Source organism: Schistocerca americana, chromosome X, assembly GCF_021461395.2.
Source record: "Schistocerca americana isolate TAMUIC-IGC-003095 chromosome X, iqSchAmer2.1, whole genome shotgun sequence".
Classification (NCBI taxonomy): domain Eukaryota; kingdom Metazoa; phylum Arthropoda; class Insecta; order Orthoptera; family Acrididae; genus Schistocerca; species Schistocerca americana.
This window is the reverse complement of record NC_060130.1, coordinates 660,189,740-660,208,559: the sequence shown is the minus strand read 5'-3', so window position 1 is coordinate 660,208,559 and position 18,820 is coordinate 660,189,740. Positions and strand designations below refer to the sequence as shown.

The 18,820-nt window shown below is 44.7% G+C and overlaps 1 pseudogene; it reads left to right on the top strand.

The window, feature by feature from the left end:
* Positions 1-340: 340 nt before the first annotated feature.
* Positions 341-458, top strand: LOC124557319 (annotated as a pseudogene).
* Positions 459-18,820: the final 18,362 nt, after the last annotated feature.

Here is an 18,820-nt window from a genome sequence, read left to right as displayed (position 1 = left end):
GATGGCTATCCTGTGAGGACCCGGGTTCGATTGCCATTACTTCCAAGGATTTTTTTTTTTGGTGGGCAGACTGGTACGGATTGCACTGATCCTCGTGATACCAGCTGAAGAGCTACTTGACCCGCTAGTAGCGGCCCCTCGGTCTGGAAAGTCTGCAAAACGGCCGGGAGAGCGGTGTGCTGACCACACGCCTCTCTATACCGCATCCGCATGACGCCACAAGGCAGAGGATGACACGGCGGCAGATAAACATCCCTTGGGCCTTCACAGCCTGGCGAGGAGCTCGGTTTTTAGTAGTAGTAGTAGTAGTAGTAGTAGCAGCAGTAGCAGTAGCAGCAGCGCCAACGGCCTTGCCGCAGTGGTAACACTGGTTCCCGTCAGATCACCGATGTTAAGTACTGTCGGGCTGGGCTAGCACTTGGATGGGTGACCATCCGGTCTCCCGAGCGCTGTTTGCAAGCGGGGTGCACTCAGCCCTTGTGAGGCAAACTGAGGAGCTACTTGATTGAGAAGTAGCGGCTCCGGTCTCGTAAACTGACATACGGCCGGGAGAGCGGTGTGCTGACCACATGTCCCTCCATGCTCGCATCCACTGACGCCTGTGATCTGAGGATGACACGGCGGCCGGTCGGTGCCGTTGGGCCTTCATGGCCTATTCGGACGGAGTTTAGTTTAGTAGTAGTAGTAGTAACAGTAGAAGTAATATCGTTGCCCGCATCTCGTTGTCGTGCGGTAGCGTTCTCGCTTCCCACGCCCGGGTTCCCGGGTTCGATTCCCGGCGGGGTCAGGGATTTTCTCTGCCTCGTGATGGCTGGGTGTTGTGTGCTGTCCTTAGGTTAGTTAGGTTTAAGTAGTTCTACGTTCTAGGGGACTGATGACCATAGCTGTTAAGTCCCATAGTGCTCAGAGCCAGTAATATCGTTGTTTACCACAAGTAGTCAAACGTCATGTGGAGAAGAGAAAGTGAGACGGGGTTTCTGATAATCAGTGGCCTAGATTAAATCCAATAGTGGCTAGTCGAGCGAGGGCATGGGGCACGGTTAAAGGCGTGCCAGCTGTTCGGCGTCGTCGAGTGACTTAGCCTTGAGATTACGACTGCTTGAACGGTTCCTGCAGAATGACAACTTCCGATTTCCTAATTCATCCTTATTCCAATAATCCTGTGCTCTGTCTGTAATGGCGATGAGCTAGACGGCCTACTTGGTGCTATTCTAGACAAACAAAGCATACCGTAGAAAAGTAAAATGGTCCAAATGGCTCTGAGCACTGTGGGACTTCACTTCTGAGGTCATCAGTCACCTAGAACTTAGAACTACTTAAACCTAACTAACCTAAGGACAGCACACATATCCATGCCCGAGGCAGGATTCGAACCTGCGACCGTAGCGGTAGTACGATTCCAGACTGTAGCACCTAGAACCGCTCGGCCACTCCGGCCGTCGGTAGAAAAGTAACGCGTTGTCAACTATATGGTTATTAGAGACAGAACACAATCTCGGATTGACATGGGTGGGGGATGAAATTGGTCGGTTCATCTTCCACCGAACCATTCCAGCATTTTCTCTAAGCGGTTTAGGGAAATCAGGGAAAACTTGGATGGTCGGGTTGTGATATGAACCTCGGTCTTTCGAATGCGAATCCAGTGTGTTACCAACGCGCCACGTCTCTCGGTCAGTTCATGTGGCGACACTGTTTCATCGTCCCATCTTACTTTCATTAGATATTCAGCAAAAACCAAAATCACAATACAGCAGCTTACAAGCAACCATCACACCCAAGTAACACTGATACAGATTTAACACACAAAGCCAAGGTACTGACAGATCCTTAGCCTTGTTAATTAAATAGTGAAACCGGCATGTTTTGCGCCGGCCGCGGTGGCCGAGCGGTTCTAGGCGCTCAGTCCGAAACCGCGCGACTGCTACGGTCGCAGGTTCGAATCCTGCCTCGGGCATGGATGTGTGTGATATCCTTAGGTTAGTTAGGTTTAAGTAGCTCTAAGTTCTAGGGGACTGATGACCTCAGATGTTAAGTCCCATAGTGTTCAGAGCCATTTGAACCATTTTTGAACCGGCATGTTTTACAATTGCTAAACGTGTTCGAGAATTGGATATACATCCTAATCTGCTTCTCCACCCTCTCGCTGTCCATCTCCCCCTTACCCGCTCTTTGTCCACCTCCTCCTCCTCCTCCTCGCGCTCTCGTTGTCCATCACCTCCTCCGCCCTCTATCTATCTATCTTCCGTCCGTCTCCTCCTACCCCTGTCTCATGTCTCACTCTCTCTCCATCCCTGCTCGCCCCCCCTCCCTCTGTACATCCCCCCCCACACGCACTTCCACCTGCCAATCTCCACTTCCCTCCTCTCTCTGACCGTGAGTATCATTTATTGTTATTGCAAATTCATATTCCGCAGTAGTATTTTAATCATAAGCCGATAAGCCATAAACACAACTTTTCTGTTTTCAGTGAAAACCGACTACAAGGAAGAAAACAAAACAAAACAATGTTGTATATACAATTTTTAGTAAAAATATATAATAAAAGGATACATATGGGAGAAACAATTTGCCTGAGTGCGAGAAAGAAAACAAAACAGTACATTTTCACAGCAGAGCACAGCACAGCATATTGTTTCTCCCAATCGGTCTTTATTCACATATTTTATATATATATATATATATATATATATATATATATATATATATATATATATAGTCTATGTCTATCCAACTATTCATTAGAGTATCGTCTAAAAACTTGAAGTAAATCTGTCACGGACTTTTCCAAGATTTTTGGTAATAACTTTAATAACTTTTCCCCTTTACATATTACATATATATTTATATATTGTATATATTGTATATATTAAAAGTATATAACTTATATCCATCCGATTGTTCGTTAGAGTATCATGTAAGAATCTGAAGAAAATCGATCAAATACTTTTCGAGGTTTTTGGCAACAGCTTTCGTTCAAGAATTTTTCGAGATTTTTGCTAGGAAGATTTCCCCTTTATATAGTGTATATATTTTTATTACTGTATATATTAAAATATGTAGTGTATGTCCGTCCGAACATTTATTAGAGTATCGTGTATAAATCCGAATTACATCTGTCAAGAACTTATCGAGATTTTTGGTAACAACGTTAAACAGTTATCTGCACTGACACCCGTGAAATGGATCGTAACGTTTGTCTTCGAACCTTTTATTTGGAAAGCAGACAGGTGCAGCCACTTACACCAGATTCGAATGTACCAGCAGTTCTGGAGGTAGCCTACATGATACGCAATACGAATAGGGCCCAATGAAAACGTCTGTATACGCTTGCAAGGTTCAGGGAAAGAACCCAGGCAGAAAGTACGAGTAATAAATCTACTGCGCGCTCGTGCTCGTGTGCGCGGACTTACGGCGCGTGGTGCGTGCATTACCTGCTGACAGCGAGTAGGGGGACCGCGGCGGTGCGGGCAGGCCGCGCACACTGGCGCCGCACGCCAGGGAGCAGCAACAGGTCGCGAGCTGGCCGCAGCCACTTAACTCCGCACTAATCAACACTTGTCACTTGCGCATCGCGCCGCCTCAGAAGAGCCCTGTTAGCGACGGCTAATTGCTGTTGCAAGGCAACCGTCTAACGCCGCACAACCTCGTTATTACTGGCCCGTTCCCGTAATTGCCGCGTTACGCGCGCGCTCTCCAAATCGGCGAGTTCCTTCTTAATGCTACAGAGTTTCCGCATAGAACTGATGGAAAACTGAAGCGCGTGCAGCGCAACTATACGCCAATGCGCTGATTATACAAGGCAGCACAGAGGAGCTATTAGAGAAGTTGCCTCCTGGCTGCAGAGCAGCACTGAATGGACTCCTCCCTGTTAGTGCTGCACACAGCCCACTTCGACAGACAGTCGTTGTTGTGGTCTTCAATCCGCAGGCTGGTTTCAAGCAGCTCTCCATGCAGCTCCTGTACCAGCCTCTTCAGCTCCAATTTCTTCTTTTAGTCAAGCTGTGCCATAAAAAATAAACTTAGATGTTAACAAATTCCTCTTTTTCAGAAATGCATTCCTTGCTACAGACAGTCGCCTGTTTATATCCTCTATGATTCGTCCATCATCACTTATTTTGATGCCCCAAGAGCAAAACTCATCTACTACTTCTGGTGTCTCGTTTCCTAATGTAATTTCCTCAGCGTCGCCTGGTTTAGTTTAGTTGTATTCCGCTTCTTTTGTCTTACTTCTTTTGGTATTCATCTTATAACCTCTTTTCAAGACAGTATACGAGGCGTGTGAGTAAAGTAATCAGACTGACAATACTGCGAGCGATCTGGCAATGAAAAACAGAACCACTGACATATATGGACTGAAAATAGTATATGAACATTCTCAAAGTTTATAGATGCGCGTGATACAGATTTTATCGTGAAAACATATAACTATTCCTAGATAAAATATAAAATACCGTAAGAGCTGTGAAAGTGTTCCGCCGGTGTAATGAAAAATGTCGTCGTTGATGAACTCGCGTTTTGTTGGACACTGTAGGAACTTGCTGCCGCCAGCATTTTAGTTCCGATGGCTCGCCTTAACGCGACCGAGACTATTCCCTATCTCCCGATATTTTTTAATTTGCAGCTCTTATTGACCCTTCGTCACCCATCACCCAAAGCGCCGATATACGCTATGGCAAAGTAGCCGTATGTACGTTCAGGCCAATATTCTCTTCTAAGTCTAGCAAAATATACCGGGTGATCAAAAAGTCAGTATAAATTTGAAAACTGAATAAATCAGGGAATAATGTAGATAGAGAGTACAAATTGACACACATGCTTGGAATGACATGGGGTTTTATTAGAACCAAAAAAATACAAACGTTCAAAAAATGTCCGACAGATGGCGCTTCATCTGATCAGAATGGCAATAATTAGCATAAGAAAGTAAGACAAAGCAAAGATGATGTTCTTTACAGGAGATGCTCAATATGTCCACCATCATTCCTCAACAATAGCTATAGTCGAGGAATAATGTTGTGAACAGCGCTGTAAAGCATGTCCGGAGTTATGGTGAGGCATTGGCATCGGATGTTGTCTTTCAGCATCCCTAGAGATGTCTGTCGATCATAATACACTTGCGACTTGAGGTAACCCCAAAGCCAATAATCGCACGGACTGAGGTCTGGGGACCTGGGAGACCAAGCATGACGAAAGTAGCGGCTGAGTACACGATCATCACCAAATGACGCGCGCAAGAGATCTTTCACGCGCCATCTGCCGGACATTTTGTGAACTTTTTTTTCTAATAAAACCCTGTGTCATTCCAAGCATGTGTGTCAATTTTTACCTCTCTATCTACATTATTCCGTTGTTTATTAAGTTTTCAAATTTATACTGACTTTTTGATCACTCTGTACATTGACCGAACAAAAAATCGCAACACCAAGAAGGAAATGTGTGAAATAAACAAAAGTTGGTAGGCGTGTTTCTATAACTGGAAGATGATCTCTATTCAAATTACGCGCCAATTGCATAAGAGTGGAGCTAGTAGCGCTACTATGAGGATACAAATCACGTTTGCTTCAGATACACGCTGTAACGGTCGTGAGCGGTAGTTACCTTTGGGACTGGAATGGTGAGATGATGTTAGTCAAAAATGCCTCTAAGCGCCATTATCAACACCTCACTGAGATTGAACGAGGTCTTGTAATAGGGCTACCAGAAGCTGGAGGTTCCTTCCGCGATATTGCTGAAAAAGTTGGCGAGAATGAGCCACTGTACATGATTGCTGGCAGCGGTGGTCACGAGAATATACGGTCGCAAGATAACCGGCCTCCGGATGGCCACGTCGGACTACAGAGACGGAAGACCATCGTGTTCGGCCCATGGCTCTGGCGCATCATCGCACTGTATCTGCAGCACCAATTTTAGCAGCATTTGGAACCACAGTTACGCAACGAGTTGTTACAAATCGGTTACTTCAAGGACAGCTCCGAACCAGACGCCCCATAGCGTGCCTTCCACTTACCCCAAACCTCCGCCATTTGCGACTTCAGTAGTGTCAAGCGAGAGCTTATTGGAAGACAGGGGGGAGATCCATTCTGTTTTCCAATGGAAGCTGGTTCTGTCCCGGTGCCAGTGATGGCCGTGTGTTAGTTAGAAGGAGGCCAGTTGAGGGCCTTCAACCAACCTGTCTGCGTGCTAGATACACTGTACCAATACGCGGTGTTATGGTTTGGAATGAGATTTCATATGATAGCAGGAACACTCTCATGGTTATCCCACGCACCGTGACTGTAAATTTGTATGTCAATGCAGTGAGTTGGCCTGTTGTTTTGCCATTCGTTCCAAGAGCTGTTTTCCAACAGGATAACGCTCGCCCACATACCGCTGTTGTAACCTGACATGCTCTACAGGATAACGCTCGCCCACGTACCGCTGTTGTAACCTAACATGCTCTACAGAGTGTCAACATGTTGCATTGGCTTGTTCGATCACCAGATGCGTCTCCAATCGAGCACTTATGGGTCATCATTGGACAAGTCCAGCGCCATCGACAAACAGCATTATCTGTTCCTGTATTGACCGATCATGTGCAATATGCATGGAACTCCCTCCCACAAACTAACACCGGGGACCTGTGCAACACAATGCATGCACGTTTGCATGCTTGCATTCAACACTCTGGCGGTTATACATGTTATTGATGTACCAGCAGTTCACGTCTGCAATAGCTTATTTCCAAAATTTTATCTAAGTATACTACAAGACTATTGTCCTCAGCATTCAGTAAGTACATTTTACACAAAACATCGTTCTTGCTGCTGTATTGTCTCTGCATTCCATTACAAATTTTTGTACGTCATTATAGATTCGTGATCAAAACCAAATGAGCGGGAAAGACGAAGAATGGAAGTCTCTGAGTCATAATAATTAATTTTTTCAAGGCGATCACTTTGTATTTTTCTAGTCATCGGAGACTCTCCTCTGTCGTAGTATCGAAGTGCTGTTCTGCACACCAAATTTTTGTCAAAACCGTCGAAATCCGTAATTTTCTTTTTCATTTAGATCCCTGTCTTGGAGAATGAAAATACGTGCTCACATCTAGAGATTCTGCGGACGTTACTGCACTGTTCAAAAAAATGGCTCTGAGCACTATGGGACTTAACATCTGAGGTCATCAGTCCCCTAGAACTTAGAACTACTTAAACCTAACTTAGCCTAAGGACATCACACACATCCATGCCCGAGGCAGGATTCGAACCTGCGACCGTAGTGGTTGCGCGGTTCCAGACCGAAGCGCCTAGAACCGCTCGGCCACACCGGCCGGCTTACTGCACTGTTAATATAGAATATAGTCGATTCGGAAGTACGAAAAGCTTTTGTTGTTATTTTATTAACTTGCGCAAAATTTGTATTATTCCTGGCTTCTTCACTGTTGGGCAGATCAGTAAAACACCTTCAGTACGATCCGTATGACAATTTTATATGGTTTTCGAATGTCATTTCGCCCTTTACGCACACTGACCGGAGTACACTACACGCAGGCCCTTGCGTCTGCAGTTCGCTCACTACCAAACACACGTCAATACATCGTTCCACGGAAGACTGAAACCACATGTGAACACAGACTACTGCCTGTTAATAGTGTACATGCGGCAACATAACAATGAGTGGCGAGTCACAGCGCTGATTTAATGATGGCACTTACTGAAATTAGATTCTGAACAGCTCCTAGGAATTGACGCAACCGACTGGTTGGTCATTTCAGGCCATATCTATACTCTTTCTAGCGAACAAAATATATTTGTTCCACGTTCTTCAACGATACTTATCAACGGGAGATTTCCCTGATTTTGTCTGAAAGAGTCAGGGATGTGCGTCTGTCTGAATATGTCTTGTTGCAGTATAAATCTGTGGTGGCATCTTCCAGTTACAAGATACAAATATCTGTTTTAGAGCCTTATTAATAACGTAATTCATCTCCAACATACTGAACCTCGATATTTGAGACTTCCATTTACGAATAAGCCACCTAGAAATTATATCTATGGTCGTAATTCTTGATATTAGCTCATGCCCTCACCATTTACTACCCAATAAACTAAGAATTATGGAAGTAGTGTTTATATGCAACCAGTCACAATGCGTATGGATTATTAATTTTATAACAATTTATCTGCGACGCCTTTCGATCCTATCTTATAACGTAAACAATATTTATGTGCTTTTCATTTCTTGATGCCTGAAGAGAAGCACAAGTGCCTCGAAACCCTTCACAAATATATTAATGTCATAAAATAAATAATCCATAAATATTGTGACTTGCTGTGGCATAAACATATGTTCTTCATTCTAACAATGGCACGAAAAACTAGTACCACATTTACAGAAAATGATTATTAAGAATTCTGAAAACTAAAGCTGCAACAGGACACAATCTCTCAGTGAATGAGACACCAGGCACATGACGAAGAATCTACCGAGTTTACTTGCAGAAGACAGCTCACACATAAATATGAATGGGAATTACCTGCACCTTCGCAGCTTTATCTGTCATACGAGCTTAAATCAGAAATATAGTGGAACGACGCACACGTCATAGACCTAACTAATATCAATGAAAAGTAATTTTTCAGATGAACTGGTTTAGTTATGAAAATGAGTCATTAACGAAAATACGTAAGTAAAACAACCTTTTTTGTTAAAGATAATTAAATGTTTAATTACGAATGAGGGATAATCTTCTGAACATTTTGAGACACGAGACGTGTGGTTGTCCGAAGAAACAAATAGATATGAGCATGTAGGTCTGCATTGATGCACGTTCCTTACATTCGTCCATCTGATTTTATTTCATTTTATTCATTTATTGCATTTGTAAAGCCCTGAGATGACAAAGTACCATTTCGTAACAGTGATTAGTTGCTGAAGTAAACGACTGCCAAATTCAAGGAACTCAAACACCTGATTTTGAGACAGTACCACAACATTTCAAATACTCGTGGTGCATTTTTAATATTATCGGAGACAACTACAAACCCTGCAAGTAATTTCATTTTCCTCGTCAACAGCACTCTCACAAACAAGAGATGAGCCATTCCAATACAAACTTTTTCATTTAGTGTTAGTCAGTCTCCTTTGCTCTCCCTGCATGTTCAGAAGATGTGATCTGTCAGTCTTACTGACACCTGCTCTTCACTCTGCCTTTTTCATAATGGGAAATAATTAGTGCCATAAAATTACAACTGCTTGCAAATACATGTTTGCGAAAATAATAGGTGAGCATGACTCAGTATTTGTAATTTAGATTTTAAGTGAAGTGAATTACATGAAGTTTCACAGAATTATAATGACGAGATTTGCATAATAAAGAACGAAGATGATGCTTATTAGGAATTTGTTGATATTAATTGGAAGACCAGGAGCAGAGGTATGGAGTGTGATATACATCGCCCAACGAGTTGGAAAAAAAATAAAGTGGTTCAAATGGCTCTGAGTGCTATGGGACTTAACTTCTGAGGTCATCAGTCCCTTAGAACTTAGAACTACTTAAACCTAACTAACCTAAGGACATCACACACATCCATGCCCGAGGCAGGATTCGAACCTCCGACCGTAGCGGTCGCGTGGTTCCAGACTGTAGTGCCTAGAACCGCTCGGCCACTCCGGCCGGCACGATAAAGTGCTAAGCCCTACGCTGCATTTTATACCAGTAATGGGTCTTGTTCTGTTGTGTAAAGGTCACATTAATTACAGGAGCGACTACATATGAATAGTGGGGTCGCGCTCTTAAGAGCCTCAGTATGTCTTTATTGTAGTAGTATCAAGCTCTAGTCTACCCCAAACGACCTGAATCGCGTTCTGCCTGATTGGAATGCAGCCCACACGACGTCACTTCCTAACGTCCTAATCTCTTTTCAGTACAGTAATTCCTAGTGATGGGACAACCGACTGGCCAGTCGTTGAATCGTGTTTTTTTTTTTCTTTTTTTTTCCCAGTCGAATGAAACAAACCTGGTCTGCAACCACGTCACTCTCCAGGTTTGAGTGGTTCACTTAATGTGAAACCACCGATTGTCACAAGCATCTATCGGTTACGTCAGATATACGAATATGGTTTTCACTCAGTCGGGTTTGATTGATTCTTTTCCGCGGCGCCGCCGCCCATATCCTACTTCCTGCTGCTGCCGCCTTGGCCAGGGTCGCAACCGGAGCGAGTAGGTGGCGCGGTGCGAGCGCAATGCTACTGGGACCTGCCTAGCGGTGACTGGCTACCTCCTCCCGCCGTCTACTGCCCTGGTCCTAGCAGCAGCAGGACACTGGCGTGCCAATCTCTGAGGCTAGATTAAAAAACAGTTTTTCTTAATGAACAGACAGATATCACACCTTTTCAGTACAACGGAGTCGCTGAATGGTCAGCGTGACGAATTGTCAGTCCTCTGGGCCCGGGTTCGATTCGCGGCTGGGTCGGGGAATTTTCTCCGCCCGCGGACTGGGTGTTGTGCTGTCCTCATCATCATCCTATCTGTCATCCTCGTCGACTGCAGGTCGCCGAAGTGGCGTCAAATTGTAAGACCGGCACCCGGCGAACGGCCTGCCCGACGGGGGGCCATAGCCATACGTTTAAATGAATAAATAAAGTAAAACGGAATCAAAGCATTTGCAAAAAATTGACGATGTTCCTTTCTTCTTTATATACCCCTAAGAGAACTTCTCAATTTTGTACTCCCAACGAAGCTTTGTTATTAGTTTCGCGTTAATTAATTGCACCTGGAACAATTTAATGCACTGGAGAACACTGGTCTGTATAATGATGAGTCAAGATTTCAATTGATACCAAGATATTGCAAATATCGGGAAATGTGTTACTGGACATGAAACTGTACTTACAGCTTGTGAACTAAAATTTATTACACTACGTAATATTTCAAAAACATTACCACTCTCATTAGCATCTGAGACAACTAATACTTGTAACTCTGCCACACAAATCATTCAGTAGTCCTCAGTCAAAAGTAATTCTTTTGCAAGAATATCTATACTTCCAGAGTTCTACGACAATTCAAAGTATTCTTGCTCTCTGAAAGATTTTCCAACCACCCATTCATTGTTCGCTTGCTGAATAGTTCTGCATAAACTCGTTAATAAAGCAAACCGTTACTAAAAAAGCGATTAACAGCGTGAAGAGCCCCATGGAAGCCTCAAACTCAACAGCGAATCACTAGTAATTGCACTGTACTGATGATGGCGTTTTGATCGATGTCAGTTTTCAAAGTCACCTCTCCCCTTGCTATCAATAAAAATGTGGCATTATATATCTAAGGACTTCATGAGCAGCTAGTTGTGCACATGTCTGAACTTTAAATGACATGTCTAAGTGTTTTGTTTTGAATATGGATTCAAATCAAGTATCTATATAGCCAATGCTAACCAAGCAAAGCTTTGGCGCCTGACCGGAAATCGAACACAGCACAGATCATCCTTGCTGTTTAAGGATAAAGAGACGTAAATTACCTCAGTTTTAGCCAGTGTGAGTCGGTAAGCCTCAACCTGAAATCCCATGACGAAAAAGATTACGGAACCTGGAAGCCTATCCAGAAAACTGTTAACTATCCACGAAAGATGTTAAATATGACGTCATTCACTAGTAACAAACTGTGTGCAAATTTAAACGTGAAATAATGTGACGTAAAGTCTTGTGTTGGACGGGGATTCGAACCCAGCACCTAATCGGATTGTTAACTAAGCAGATACAAATGTTATATATCGAATTTTTTCACCAATTGTGATATGTTTGAAGTTGGAAACAAAAGACGGAAATATTCTTGCGTTAGTGGGAGTCGAACACGGCATCTATCATCGTTATTTACTAGCCACGAATAGAGCTTATATATCAGTTTTTTTCAGCCGTTGCGTGACGTGTGCACGTTTGAACTATATGTAAGTACAACGTATTGAAACTTTCTGTGCTGACTGGAAGTTGAACCCCACACATACGCGTTGTTGCTTACACATAAAGAAAAGTTAACTATCGAATTCTTTTTCACCTGTAGCTAAGCTAAGAGTAACGTGTTTGAACCAAAAAACAATGCGATGGAAATTTCTGTGTTTCACTGGGAGTCGAACCGGCTCCTATCGTTATCTGACTCTGGTGCAGACGGTAGCAGAGGGACATCACTCTTAATGTAGACTTAGAACCACAGTTCACCTCTACGTTCTTCTCATGGTTTTACCAGAAGTGCGTGTTAAAAATTGTAGCCTAAAATCGGACTCTAAGCCAGACCTTTGGCATACCATGCTATCAAAACAGACCGTCGAACTCCACGTCTGGCTGTGTCTTGGTTTAGTTGTAAGGAGGATGCATCATACTGGATAAGAATTCTGCTTCACTGGAGGTAGATTACAACCTGTTCAATACATTCATTTCTTTGTTCGACCGCATCGCCATTCACCAGGGGCCTTGGTTGTTCAATGAGCACATCAGACTCGAATTATTATCACTGACGTATAATCACATAACGACTATCAGTAGGAACTGGCTCCACTGGAGAACGTGGAACTACACTCCTGGAAATGGAAAAAAGAACACATTGACACCGGTGTGTCAGACCCACCATACTTGCTCCGGACACTGCGTGAGGGCTGTACAAGCAATGATCACACGCACGGCACAGCGGACACACCAGGAACCGCGGTGTTGGCCGTCGAATGGCGCTAGCTGCGCAGCATTTGTGCACGGCCGCCGTCAGTGTCAGCCAGTTTGCCGTGGCATACGGAGCTCCATCGCAGTCTTTAACACTGGTAGCGTGCCGCGACAGCGTGGACGTGAACCGTATGTGCAGTTGGCGGACTTTGAGCGAGGGCGTATAGTGGGCATGCGGGAGGCCGGGTGGACGTACCGCCGAATTGCTCAACACGTGGGGCGTGAGGTCTCCACAGTACATCGATGTTGTCGCCAGTGGTCGGCGGAAGGTGCACGTGCCCGTCGACCTGGGACCGGACAGCAGCGACGCACGGATGCACGCCAAGACAAGAGGATCCTACGCGGTGCCGTAGGGGACCGCACCGCCACTTCCCAGCAAATTAGGGACACTGTTGCTCCTGGGGTATCGGCGAGGACCATTCGCAACCGTCTCCATGAAGCTGGGCTACGGTCCCGCACACCGTTAGTCCGTCTTCCGCTCACGCCCCAACATCATGCAGCCCGCCTCCAGTGGTGTCGCGACAGGCGTGAATGGAGGGACGAATGGAGACGTGTCGTCTTCAGCGATGAGAGTCGCTTCTGCCTTGGTGCCAATGATGGTCGTATGCGTGTTTGGCGCCGTGCAGGTGAGCGCCACAATCAGGACTGCATACGACCGAGGCACACAGGGCCAACACCCGGCATCATGGTGTGGGGAGCGATCTCCTACACTGGCCGTACACCACTGGTGATCGTCGAGGGGACACTGAATAGTGCACGGTACATCCAAAATGTCATCTAACCCATCGTTCTACCATTCCTAGACCGGCAAGGGAACTTGCTGTTCCAACAGGACAATGCACGTCCGCATGTATCCCGTGCCACCCAACGTGCTCTAGAAGGTGTAAGTCAACTACCCTGGCCAGCAAGATCTCCGGATCTGTCCCCCATTGAGCATGTTTGGGACTGGATGAAGCGTCGTCTCACGCGGTCTGCACGTCCAGCACGAACGCTGGTCCAACTGAGGCGCCAGGTGGAAATGGCATGGCAAGCCGTTCCACAGGACTACATCCAGCATCTCTACGATCGTCTCCATGGGAGAATAGCAGCCTGCATTGCTGCGAAAGGTGGATATACACTGTACTATTGCCGACATTGTGCATGCTCTTTTGCCTGTGTCTATGTGCCTGTGGTTCTGTCAGTGTGATCATGTGATGTATCTGACCCCAGGAATGTGTCAATAAAGTTTCCCCTTCCTGGGACGATGAATTCACGGTGTTCTTATTTCAATCTCCAGGAGTGTATCTACAGGAGGTGTTGCCTTCAACTTGTGCTGGAGACACGTAAGGGGGAAATTATCCGAACGGGACAGAAATCGGATGATGTGATTTACAGACAAACAAATGATTACAGTTTCGGAAAAATCAGATTATTCAAGGGAAAGAGCTTCACAAATTGAGGAAGTCAATAACGTGTTGGTCCACCTCTGGCCCTTATGTAAGCAGTTACAGGACTTACCATTGATTGATAGAGTTGTTGAATACCCTCCTGAGGGATATCGTGCAAAATTCTGTCCCGAGCTGGTTGGAGGGCCCTGCCCATAATGCTCTAAACGTTCTCAGTTATTGAGGAGAGATGCGACGACCTTGATGGCCAGGGTAGTGTTTGGCACGCACGAAGACAAGCAGTAGAAACTCTCGCCGTATGCGGGCGGGCATTATCTTGCTGAAATGTAAGTCAAAGATGGCTTGCCATGAAGGGCAACAAAACGGGGCGTAGAATATTGTCGGCGTACCACTATGCTGTAAGGGCGCAGCTGATGGTTCGTGGTGCTTCGTTTTCATTTTATTAGAATATATATGTTCGTGATCTAATGATAAGCCTAGACAAAACGAGTTGTTTATTTCTTTCACAAAATCAAGACACTGCTTGATAAATCGGAGGCGGTTTCACTACATCTGTGACAGGTGGCCGCTTCGAGAACAACATATAAGTGCCGATCCAAAAGTTTCCGTTCGAATACCACACTAACCCTTTCCCTAAAAGTCGGGGCTTATATACCCGCATCAGAGTCGCACCGGATAGCGTATACGCTGCAGCAGTGTCCCCAAACTGCAACTTTTTGATCACTCCTTATTATCCGTTCCCCCAAAGGCTTAGATTTTTTCACATCAGTAACTGGAACGTAAAACAGAAGGGAAGATATCTAAGAGAAGGAAATAGCATATGTGAAAGGAATTCATACGCTTCCAGATTTTTTAGCTTTGGCCATCTGTGGCCTGAACTTGCTTCTCCGTCAAACTGAAAATTTGGCAAAAATTCTCTTTGGTCATTAAATGAGAAGAAATAGCATAAAATAAATACTTTCGTGTTTGGGCAGAGCTGTAAAGAGGGGCCGTGGCCACAGTAAAACGTATTATGGCCGCTGCCTACGCTTTCAGCAACAGCCAGGGCGACACGGCAGCTGATTGTTCTACATCATATGGTGGCGTGGGTCGATACGAGGCCCCCTCTCCCTGCAATAGCTGTAACCACATGCGCTGCGCCCTACGCACCAGCGCCCTGTTAAGCTGTGTGCATAGTTTGATAACACGATGCCGAGCGTACTTTTTACTTCCAAGCAGTCAATTTACTCTTGTCACAGATTCGTTCCCGTGCGCTCCGAGAAAAATAGGTCAGCGATATATGTAAAAAAAATGCAAACCAATGCTGTGTAACTGTGAACTGAAGTTGTGAAACAGGTTCTGCCTGTAAAATAATTTAAAACAGTTATGTTGTTGTTATCTTCAGTCCTGAGACTGGTTTGATGCAGCTCTCCATGCTACTCTATCCCGTGCAAGCTTCTTCACCTCCCAGTACCTACTGCAACCTACATCCTTCCGAATCTGCTTAGTGTATTCATTTCTTGATCTCCCTCTACGATTTTTACCCTCCACGCTGCCATCCAGTACTAAATTGGTGATCCCTTGATGCCTCAGGACATGTCCTACCAACCGATCCCTTCTTCTAGTCGAGTTGTGCCACAAACTCCTCTTCTCCCCAATCCTATTCAATACCTCCTCATTAGTTATGTGATCTACCCATCTAATCTTCAGCATTCTTCTGTAGCACCACATTTGGAAAGCTCCTATTCTCTTCTTGTCCAAACTATTTATAATCCACGTTTCACTTCCAAACATGGCTACAGTACATACAAATACTTTCAGAAATGACTTCCTGACACTTATATCTATACTCGATGTTAACAAATTTCTCTTCTTCAGAAACTCTTTCCTTGCCATTGCCAGTCTACATTTTATATCCTCTCTACTTCGACCATCATCAGTTATTTTGCTTCCCAAATAGCAAAACTCTTTTCTGCTTTAAGCGTCTCATTTCCTAATCTAATTCCCTCAGCATCACCCGACTTAATTCAATTACATTCTATTGTCCTCGTTTTGCTTTTGTTGATGTTCATCTTATATCCTCCTTTCAAGACACTGCCCCGGCGAACCTCAAAGTTTTTATTTCTTCTCCATGGATTTTAATACGTACTCCTAATTTTTCTTTTGTTTCCTTTACCGCTTGCTCAATATACAAGTTGAATAATAGTTATAGTACTAATGAATTTTATGTGCAAAAATGACCCAGTGTGGCTATTCAAGGGAAGACGAGGGGCGTTCAGTGAGTAATGCAACACACATTTATTCTCGCCCAATTTCGGTTGAAAAAATGCAGAATTTCTTATGGGATATCATGGAATATTCCCGCTTCAGGCCCTATAGTTTCATGAATTTCCGATAGGTGGTGGCACTGTATGTAACCTTCAAAATGGCATCTGTTACGGAGGTGCGTTCCAAGCAGAGAGCTGTCATGAACGAAGGAGATCTGGCAGTGAACGAAATCGTTGGGCGAGGCGTCTGTCACCATCGCAACATGGTCGCGCAAACCTCTCCGATATCCTTCGTGCCGGCCGGCCACACACAGCTGTGACTCCTGCAATGTTGGAACGTGCGGACACACTCATTCGAGGTGATCGACGGATCACAATGAAAAACCTCGCTGGTCAACTGGAGGTCTCTCTTGGTAGTATTGACAGACTTGTCCACTAGTTCGAGAACTCACAAGGTGTGTGGCCGCTGCGTTCCTCACCGCGTAACAGAAGGCCTTAAAGAGCAACGAAGGACCTTCTGTGCGGAATTACTTCCGCGTTACGAGGCTCATCATGAAAACTGTTTGTCGATCATGGTGACAAAACTTCAGTAGACTGTTCGTCCTTATCCACTCTAAAGCCTGGATCTCGCAACTTCCAACGTCCATTTGTATGGCCCAATGAAGGATGCACTCCACAGGAAGCTGTAAGTGGATGATGGGGAGGTTATTGGTGCACCACGACTTTGGCTCCGACGTCGACCAGCAGAGTGGTATCATGCGGGCGTAAAGTCTCTCCCAGTAATACAGCGTAAGGCCGTCGCAATGAACGGACAGGCCGGCCGCTGTGGCCGAGCGGTTCTAGGCGCTTCAGTCTGGAACCGCGCGACCGCTACGGTAGCAGGTTCGAATCCTGCCTCGGGCATGGATGTGTGTGATGTCCTTAGGCTAAGTTAGGTTTAAGTAGTTCTAAGTTCTAGGGGACTAATGACCTCAGATGTTAAGTCCCATAGTGCTCAGAGCCATTTGAATTTGAATGAACGGACATTAGGTTGAAAAATAGAGTTTTGTAGCCAAAAGAGTGGGGAATAATACGGTGCACTAGAATCCTGAAAAGAGCAACCTGCTTCCAGAAAAAATGTGTTGCCTTACTTACTGAACGCCCTTCGTATGTTCATTTATTGTTCTATATTTCATCTTTGGAGTTTAATATTTCCCTATACATTTTACTGCGAAGCTGTTGGCCTCTGCGATTTCGTTTAGAAACAGCAGGACAGCTACAATAAGACACCATGAAGTTTAGGAAACACGAGCATCGCACGTGAAGCAATCGTAGCGTATAAGCGTTCACTAATAGATTCCTCTTGGGGTATCGTTTGTGAATCAGTCAGACACTTATTGTGACTTAAAGTTCACATGATCCTAATTCCTAACTTGAAGTATGTAAGTCTGAGATCACTTAAATGTCTGGTGGCAAATAATGAGAGACTTTGCATAAGCAGAAACATCTCCTATTCATCCAACCTTGTATAATCGTAGGTCGAACTTTCTTGCGTGACAACATACCATCAAATTTTTAATCGCTCTACTACGAGGTGTACTCTGGAAACACGTTCCGATGGGACTCTGATTCGGGTGTTACAGTGATGAGCTTGCGGAACACTACTAGGACCCAAAGCGAGAAAATAAAAATATTCGCCGGAAAGTGAAAATTTGTATTAAATTGTAAATTACAAACTAATGAGAAACGTCACCTCATACGACTCATAAATATGCTCAGAACTATAGAATACGCAAGACAGACAGAGGCTATCGTCGAAATGAATGCAAAAAGCCTAAAAGGTCCAGTGTCGAGCGAATGCGAGATCGATGGCAGCGTCGAAAAGGAAATGAAAAAACGCAAAGCGATTATGCAACTGAACCATTCGTCATACAGCGGTCTGCGCTAATCCAAAATTGTCATTTACCTTTTCTTTAACTATTACACTACTCCGTGTAACTTAAAAAAATGGCTCTGAGCACTATGCGACTCAACTTCTGAGGTCATCAGTCGCCTAGAACTTAGAACTAATTAAACCTAACTAACCTAAGGACATCACACACATCCATGCCCGAGACAGGATTCGAACCTGCGACCGCAGCGGTCACGCGGTTCCAGACTGAAGCGTCTTTAACCGCACGGCCACACCGGCCGGCTACTCCGTGTAACCATCGTATTAAAAAAGACAGATTGACAATCTAACTACATATTAATACGAAACATCTCTTATGACTTTATCTCGATGTTTTCACGAAACATCTACGGTGAGGACTGCAACCGCGCACACAAAAATGTTTTTATTTGGAACGGCCGTATTGCATTACCCTGGGTTATTATTGCTGCACCAAAAAGATGTTTTATCGTTCGTTTCTGCGTCCTTTCCGTAACATCATTGTTTTCCTCAACAAATGTGACACAGGAAGCCGTTCTGGTAATACAGAAAACATCTCACAGGTCGAGAGCTTCATTTATAATTATGCGCGCGTT